A 9,880-nucleotide genomic window follows, 5' to 3' on the forward strand; every position below is an offset into this window, starting at 1 on the left:
AGCAAATTTCCCCAACAACATTCAAAGTCTCGTCTCTACCAGATCATCAGTAACTTAGATCATTAAAATGGGGACAGAGTTCATCAAGTCATGACTGAGTAATGGCTCAAATTTCAAGTTGTCTATCATTACACTAGATAGTGAGCCATAGATGCTATCTTTAAATGTGGGTCAGATTTTGATAGAGTAAGAGCAGAAGATACTAGGAGAAAGGGGGACTTAGAATGAGGGCTACATATCAGAGAAAGAAGTTCCATGGAAATGGAGAAGCAGCTACCACTGCCAAGGCTTGAGGCTGTAACAGAAACCTTGTTGACCTTGCACTTTTGCCATCAGGTGCTCTGAACCTAGATATGACTATTAATAACATGGTAACGCATAAAAAGCAATGGTTTAGGGAATTGAAGGCTGAAACTGTGGAAATATAAATTCTTTTTCCCATTTTTGTCCGTCCTTAAGTCTTGAGTTTTTAAATGTGTTTGGTCATTTTTCTTTATATGCTGCTGTTGCTTTATATTTTGCCCATGGTTTGTGCATGTGCTAAATATTTATAGAGAAACTCAATACACTATAGATCTTGTAAGTGCCTGGAGGGCAGGATCTGGGTTAATAAAGTCATAAAATTATTCATAACCATTCTGGGTGAGAGCCATATAGAATTACAAAACTATATGAATGTTAATAAAAGACAGAAAAAACCGAAATCACAGATCACTGAAGACAAAATGGTGGCCATAGGAGGTTTTTGTGTTCATATCAAATTGAAATCTTGTTTCAGAAAATTAGATGGTTTGGGAGCGTTTGAGATCTTGCTTCCTGGCATACGTCATCACTTTGAGTTTATAAATAATAAACTCATTAACCCAATTATTCAACACATATTATATGACATTACATTAAAAATACTCTACAAAAGAAAAAAAAAAAGAAAATAAGATAGTTTTATATAATGGCTAGGCTAGATTTTTCTGTGGGTAGTAAAAATGTAGCCTAACTAGATTTAAAATAAGGTTAACTTTTTACTCACCTTAAATATCCATCTGCAACCAGCCAACAGCTCTGCTTGTTCCACACCATCCTTGTTCTGGGACACAGGCTTCAGGCAGTCCCCATCTGAAGCATTCCCAGTTGCCAGGACAAAGCAAAAGAAATTCTCAAGAGTCCTGTACTTGTTCTTAAAGCTTCAACCAGGAAGTGACACACATCACTTCAACAGGAAGTAACACTCACCACTTCCACTCATATTTCCCTAAGCAAGTCCTATAGTCATGCTTAACTTAAAATAATGTTGAAAAGTACAATTCTAATATTGTGCCTGAATGGTGGAGCTTGAAAATATTTGGGGAATTTACTAGTGGCTACCATAGCTGAGATCATAAATAAATATTGCATTGCCCGATTACCTGGGTTAATCAGGATAAGTAAACCTACATTGGTCAGACGTTAACAGGTTCATAAAGAACATACCATGAAATTAAGAACATTGACATTTATCTACTGTCTACCACATTCATGAAGAAAAAAAGTACCTTACTACCATTGGTAAGCAAAATCTATAAAATACTTCATGTAATAAACTCTCTGGGCATAATGTCAGTTGAGCATGCTCTCACTAAAGTGGCTGAAATTAGTAAAACAAGTTTCTTGACATAATCAGAGATCTGGAGACCTGCATTCACTGTCAGTTACGCCATCAGACACTCATGCACTTGCAGTGTGTTTGTCCTGCCATTCTTAGAATGTTAGCCGTTGTTTCTCACACTTGGTACTTCTGGGTCATAAGATAGTCATTGCAGGTCAAGGTGTCCTTCTTCTGCAAAAATCTGGAGGAAGAGAGAAGGGGCTAGAACTTGCTACAGCTGAGAGATTGGAAGGAAATGGGTCCCATGCATCTTCCCTCGCTTCTGATGGTTTGCCAACAGTCGTTGCCAGTTTCTTGGTTCATAGCTGCATCATCCCATCTCTGCCTTCTGGTCCCAGGGCTTCTCCCTGTGAGCACCTCTGTCTCCAACTTTCCCCTTTTTATAAGCACAGCATTTATATTGAATTAAGGGCCACCTTAATGATTCATTTTAGGTTACCTTGTGCAGACCCCATCTCCAAATACAGTCACATTCTGGGGGTTAGCACTTAAACATAGGGATTTTGGGAGCGCACATTTCAACCCATAACAAGAGAGAAGAACATTAAAAAAGTCTCTGAGGAAAAACACAAACAAAAAAACAACAATAAACCAATTTATGTAAAATTACCTTCTATTTAATATTAAAATATATGAAATGGATAAGAAAGGGAGGGATAGATATCAAAGGGTCTTAAAAACCAAATAGATGGGTTTCCCTATTGGATGCAGTAGGCAATAAACACCTGAGCAGGGGAATAATCTGGGGAAGAAGGAGGAAAATGAGAGGGAGCAGGTATCAGAGGGATGTTCAGATCAATGTGCAACAATGAGGACCTAGAGCAGTGTTCATAGAAGGAAATTAAGGCGCCAGCAACAGACACGAGAGGCATTTCAAAGTGTAAAAGCTAGGATTTTGTGATAGGTCCAAAATGCAAGGGAAAAGTCAACAGTGTCACTGAGGAAACATAGAAGACTGTAACCGTGCTTACCATGGGAGTTTTGGATCGAAGTGGGAGAGCAGAGGTTTTCACTTTAAATTTCACATCTTTATAATCCCTTAAGAAAACACCGCCACCACAATGGGTATCCAAATCTGTTTTACTTTCAGGAACTTTGAGGATTCGTTGTAAAAAGTCTGATGACGTTTCGTATTGTACATATTGAATTGAGGTGATTGTATGGCGTCTGAGTAAAGGCACCTGACTGGAGATAAAAATTTGAGGTCACATGGGAATCATTCGCATAGAAGTGATTGATACAGTAAAAAATTAACAGCAGGGTGATTATAATTATTTAGATGCTTGATTGATAATAGTAATTATTGGGTGCCTACCAGTTGCCAGAAACTTTATGTATATTGTCTCATCCTAACAATTACTCTATAAGATAGCTATATTATTTCTGTTTTACTGATGAGAAACCTGAAGCTTTGAGACATTAAGCAATTTGCTAGGGATCATATAGCACGTAAGGGTTGGGGGACCCAGCCTTTGAACCCATCCCTGTCAGACTTAAAAGTTTATGTGCTTCAATTCCACTCTGCTTGAGGATAATTACTTCATCTGAGGATAATGAATTCCTTTCACGGGGCAGTGTATAAGGAATCACATAGGAAATAAAACTTAGTGGCTTTCTACAGGTGGCTGGAAATTACATTCCCTCCTCTTTACGTAACACAGGCCAGACGAAGGGCATGCAGAGTATGAGATGCCTGACAGGGGGACATTATAACCCATTAAGCTACACAACTTCTGCTCAGACTTAAGATGAAATTGCTCTTGAATGGTGAGGGGGACTATCCTGGCAGACAAAGTAAAGCTACCGGGCACAGCCTCTAAATTCCCCATACTGGATCTGTAGATTCAGCATTTCCTTTAGAGGAGAAATCTCTCATGATCCTATGCCAAAATTATTTTGAGCAAGAATTAGCACTTTGAAATAAGCATATGAATTTCTCATTTCAATAAAAATACCATTGTTCTATAGAGAGAAATAGAGAGCTAGGGTAAATTTGCTACTTTTTTGAAATGGATGCAGTTGAAAACAACTATAAGAATTATTCTGTTTTGGAATCTCTACAGAATGAATGAAGTAGAAATTTGACATTGTATCAACAGATGTATGTGTGTTGATAGCAAAATTGGAAAAAAATAATACTTCAAATGCTCTGTAACTATAAATTTGAGTTTCTGTAATTATGTAGTAAAAATTTTTAAGCATTAGTTATTTTGAAAAAAAATTGTAGTGCATTCTTGACCACATTGATCAAATCATCTGGCATTTCTTTGTGATGTACATTCATATCCATCGTGAACTGAAGGGAAGAACTGGCCCATATCTAACATTCGCAAGGCTGGAGAAAGGACACAAAAGGAGGTCTTCATACCACCTGATTTTATATTAAAAAACTATAAGCAATGAAACAAACTTGTGTTAAAGGCTGGGGCACCAGTTTGGAATGTTGAATTCTCATACTTCTTGGGTCCATGCAGAATGTGATGGCATAGGGAGATCTGGCTCTGGCCCCCGGGTGTGGACTTTGACCTCGACCTCGACCCTATTTTTCCCATCCTTAGCTCTATTCTGCATTGTAAAGAATCTCATGCTTATACTTGTGCACACTTCATCCTGTATATCCAAACTCCATCCTCCGCGCTGGACTGTCCTGGGCCAGGGAAGAGATACCATGCACTCTAAGATTAAGGCTGGTCCTGGGAGGAGAGACCTGAGAAAGAGGCATTTGCAGACTTTAGAAATGGGTTTGGTGCAAATTAGGCAAATAATTTTGGGAGCCTGACTACCTGCAGATAACGTTAGAAGGAAATTTAGTAGCATGAGAGTTAGGAGCCAAATGATCACTTTTCCTGAGTAATGGTCCTCATCACCCTCAATCACTGTGGAGGAGATCCTACACAGAATTGTTGGTTCCACCAAACTATTGGTGCAAAGTGGATGGAAAATATTACAAAAATTCACTTGAACATTCATAGAAAACAAAACATTGCAAATACTAATGGGAAAATGGGATTTGTTCTAGGGCCTTTATAGTAGAAAACATGTCTCAATTCTCAATCTTGAGGGTAAGAACATATTGAAAATGATTTTTCTCTAGTTAGACCTTTTACAAGGAAATGCTATTCTTTTCAAACTACATATTTATTTTTTGTCATGATTTTGTAAAAAAGAATGTGAATAAAATAACTTATTTATGCCCAGACTTGATTGATTTTCCAGTCACACTTTTCTCTGAAGTGGAAAACATGTTCCCGCTCTGCTTTAGCAAACACTATGCTCTTGCTGCTGGTATCTAGGGAAGTTCTTGGGAGAACTTTCTTATTTCTTCATTGCTCTGCTTTGATTTACTACATGACTTCGGAAGATCATTTGCTTCCTTGTATCAGTCTGTTCATTAAAAAATGAGACTATTCAGCTTAGTTTTACTTAAGTGGGTAGAATGCAAGGCAGGTATTAAACATAGGGGAGAACCTGGGACTGCATATGTGCTATGAAGCCTCACAGGAGAGGATTTAGTCCAGGGGAAGTTGAAAGATGGTGAGGTCATAGACACAGTGACTTTTTATGTTACTGGGCAGGTGCCATATTTACCATAATGGTCCCTTATGTTTTTTTCATAGGTGTGGGCAGAGGCAGAAGATCTTTTATAACAAGCATGAGGGAGTGATAGTATCAGAAGTCTGCTACATGAAACTGAGAGGAATAAAGGATAGATGTAGGAATCTGGGAAGAAATTTGAAACAGTTAAGATGAAAAATTCTCTTGGATGTATGTGTATAGATTAAATTAATGATTAAAATGTATTTTGGTGATTGTGAGTACTAATAATTTATTATTTCTTATCATGTTTAATGTTTCAGAGTCAAATAGAAGCTAGTACAGATGAACATTAAGCACATATTTTAGAAATGTGTTTGGTGGAGGGACAAGTATTGAAAAATTCAACCTGAAAAGTTTCAGAGTTGTGTACAGGGTGATAGACAATATGGTTCCTGACTCTAATAACTGAGAAAAATATACTCAGTGCTTTTAAAAATAACGTGGAATTGCTTTTGAAAGTCCTATGATTTTGTTCAGTCTTGATCTGGGTCCTGTTGATCGTAGGCCAGATGGGACAAACTGATAAAAACTAAACAGCAGATGTTGGTAGATATCCTGGCAGCTGTTTAATATCCAGCCACATGAATTATCAAAATAAAGCCTTATCTTTAGGGAATCTGACAAAAATGGAAGTATTTTGGAATAGTGCTACGACAGTGGATTTTGTTGTGAAGAAGGTTGAACTTACAGTTTCCTAGGGCAGAGTATAGATTTATTTGGTGAGAAATAAAAAAGAAAAATAAGTCTTCAACACTCCAGTATGGTACTTTCTATAACTATGTAAGAATTTTGTCTGGTTTCACTGAAGAGAGATTTAAGCTTTTTTTCCCTAGGAATTTTTGTATTTCTGGAATTCACTGTAATTTGGGGAGCTCTCTATGATAATATTTTTGGTAATTTTTACCTCCAAAAATTTCTTAATAATACTGTTATGATTATCAAATTGATTTTTGTAATGAATTTGATATTTGTTGCTATTTAAAATTTTTTATGTCCACAGATATTATTATTCATATATGCAGAAAGGCACACCTACAACATATAATCCAAACACTCAATAATTCTTCCTCACTTTCCCCCCTACTTTCTGTGAGCCTTTCAAACAAATTCTATGCCAACAAGATGTATTTCTATTCCTCAAGCCCATTTTGGTCATCGGGCCCCTGGACTGTTGTGATATCATCTCTCCTATCAGGATGGTTATCACATCAAGAGATATGAAAGCTATTTTTCCACAGAACATAGGTGACCACTTAGGCTCAGGAGACCTTCGGTTGCTCTGACCTTCCACAGGAGCATAAATATGTTGGAATCAACAGAAACTGGCTTGCGAGAACCTATTTTGTGCATCTCCTCCAACCAAGTGTTCAGTGACCTCAGTTGGTAGCTGGAAAGTAGCCAGCGTGAGAATATTTACACCATGGAAATTGGCAAATGCTACAAATCTGGTTATTTTCCCCCTTGGAAAGTCAGTTGTTAAACATTTGCCAGAAAACCGTGACAGTGAGTAAACCAGGAATTTAATGTTCATTATACATTACCTTGAGTTGTCAGCCAATTGTTCATTTATACATGTTTTACTCCCAAGCAAGATTATTGGATATTTGAGGGCAGAATTATTTCCTTATACTTTTTATGTTCCTCAAAATGCCTTATACAGGGTGCGCAAAAGTAGTTTTATAGTTGTGAGTACATGAAACACAATTGATTCTTGCATTATTATTTATTATTATATTATTTTCCATACAAACAACTGTAAACCTATATTTGCCCCACCTTATAGAGTGTTCTTGAGCACTGAATGTGCTAAATAAATCATTAGCTCATTAAGAAAGTCTCAAACATTACGAAAAGGAAATAGAAACATTTTTTCAGTAGAACTAGATTAATCCTGCCATATGTCCATGAAATAGGTGGGCCAAATAATTAAACAACAACAAAAAATAGATAACCTATAACAAAGGCTGATAATAAATACTGTCCTTAATCAAATTTTTTAGTCAATAGTATTATGTCAAGGCCCAAATAACAGTGTAGGCACATATAACAGACTTGAGCAATAGAGAAGTTATTCCTAATTATGAATGCTAGAGAGAGATCTGTCATAAGTATTGGGCTGGAAGGGATGTTTGAAATCAACTCCTTTGTTTTCTTAAGACTACAGATGCTCAGAGCAGAGATGTGCAAAACTGAGACTAATTCTCTTACTTCCACTAACTGTGTTTTCTTTCACTGATTCCACTGCAACCCTTGTGTAATCCCTTACTTTGGTACTTTATGAATATGAGGGGAGTTAATTTCTTTGGTTTACCGAACTCAATGGAACGTCTCGTTTCCAATGCATTTCAATAACAATGCCTTAATAATATCATTTGCTAGAAGAATCATACAACTATTTTCCCTAAATAAACAGCAAGTTATGCCAGTGTGATTTAGAATAGAGCATATAAGGTAGGAATTATATCTTAAGTTCTAGACTCTTCCACTCATAGGTATGAGCACCTGCCCATATATATATATATATATATATATATATATATATATATATATACACACACACACACACACACACACACATACACACACACACACACACACACACACACATATATATATATATATATATATATATATACACACACCAATCCTGTTTATCTTTTTTTTTTTTTTTTTAATTTTGGTTTTTCAATTACAGTTGTCCCCTTTTCCCCTAATTTCTCTCCCCCACCCAACCCACCCCCTCTCCCGCAATCATATCCCTCCCCGTTGTCCATGTCCATGAGTCTTTCCTACAGGCTCTTTAATTAAACCCTTCCCTTACTTATCCCCCTTCTCTCCCTCTCCCCTCCCCCCTATTGACTGCTATTCTGCTCTTTGTTCTATTTAGTTCCTTTTTTTGTGTTGTTCTTTAGTTTCCTGTATTAGGTGATATCATATGGTATTTTTCTTTCTTTGCCTGGCTTATTTCACTAAGCATAATTCTCTCTAGTTCCATCCATGTTGTTGCAAATGGTAGAAGTTCCTTCTTTCTCTCTGCTGCATAGTATTCCATTGTGTAAATGTACCACAGTTTTTTGATCCACTCATCTACAGATGGGCACTTAGGTTGTTTCCAGCACTTAGCTATTGTAAACAGTGCTGCAATGAACATAGGGGTGCATAAGTTCTTTTGAATTGGTGTTTCAAGATTCTTCGGGTATAATCCTAGTAGTGGAGTCGCTGGTTCAAAAGGCAGTTCCATTTTTAATCTTTTGAGGTAATTCCATACTGTTCTCCATAGTGGCTGCACCAGTCTTCATTCCCACCAATCCTGTTTATCTTTGAGAGTGATTATGAGGATTAATTATATTAAATATAAAATTACTTTGAAAAGCAAAAAATAGCACTTCTTTAAGAGGGATATTTCTCTGACTTTATAGGAAAAAGTAGGGACTTTTAAATATTTATAATTTAATCTTTGTCTGCATTTAAATCCAACCTTTAGTTAAATAATAAAACCAATCTTTTTTTTTTTTTTCAATTAAGAATATGGGATGTGCCATGTCATGTACTAGGAAGGAAAGGATATGGTTGCTCATCCTAATTTGCTTGACCTCTACCTGGAGAGAAAACCAATGAGACAAAATCAAGGAAAATATAATTAAAAGATAAGTTGTACAATATAGATTAAAAGAACTTTAGGAATTTAAAGAAAGAGGGGAGAGTGAGGATAGCAGTGGGAGTGGGGACAAGTTTCTGGGGACCAGGGCTCTGATTGGAACCTTGGAATTGGCGCACATTGTTGATGTGGGAGTGAAGAGCCATTGGAAATTGAAGGAATAATACATTTTGACCTCTTCTGATGAATCCTTTCATAAAGGGCTTCCACTTTAAATCAAACTTTTTTTGGAAACTTTACACTTGCTTTGATGAAAGCACTTTGGTTTTTGAATCATCCTAAATTAGCATCTGAGCCATTTATGGCTCATGCCTTTCTCAACAGGTCTTGTCTCTCATCTGTGTAGGAGTGAAATAAATGAAGACTGCAAGAAGTAGTCTTCACCTTTAGCTAATTCCTTGCCTAAAATGATGCTATTGGAAACTTGGTAAAACAACCTCGCTCATCCTGAAATTGCAGAGGCCGCCAAAGCAAACCAAGATAGACAAAACAAAGGGCACATCTACATAATGTACATATTGTGGGGCTTCTTGAAGGTCAGAGCATGATCTTTTACTTTTTAGTGACATATAATGCCAATATTTGTCAGATCTTTCTGAAGACTAAAGCTCAGGCAAAGAAAAAAATGCATTGCATGACATTTGTTTTCTGTCATATAGCATTAAATATCCTATTGTTATAAACAACCAGCTTTGATGATTAAATGGTTGGGCTTTTTTTTTGAAGCACCATCCAGACACATGTATAATGAATTACAAGGAGACAGCCCAATGCTCCAAACTGCAATGAATCTCCTTTCAAAATCCACTATTAAAAAATTAGATAAACATCCACGTTGTAGTCTTTTTTTTTTTTTTTTTTTTTTGTAATATCATACGGCACATTATCTGAAAAGGATGTCTTCCCTTTGTTTGAGTAGATGTGTTCTGTAGATCTCACAAATATCAAAGTTGTGGAATTCTGATACTGGATACTTTTTCCTA

This window comes from Furipterus horrens, unplaced genomic scaffold, assembly GCF_987537825.1.
Source record: "Furipterus horrens unplaced genomic scaffold, mFurHor1.1.pri manual_scaffold_8, whole genome shotgun sequence".
Classification (NCBI taxonomy): Eukaryota; Metazoa; Chordata; class Mammalia; order Chiroptera; family Furipteridae; genus Furipterus; species Furipterus horrens.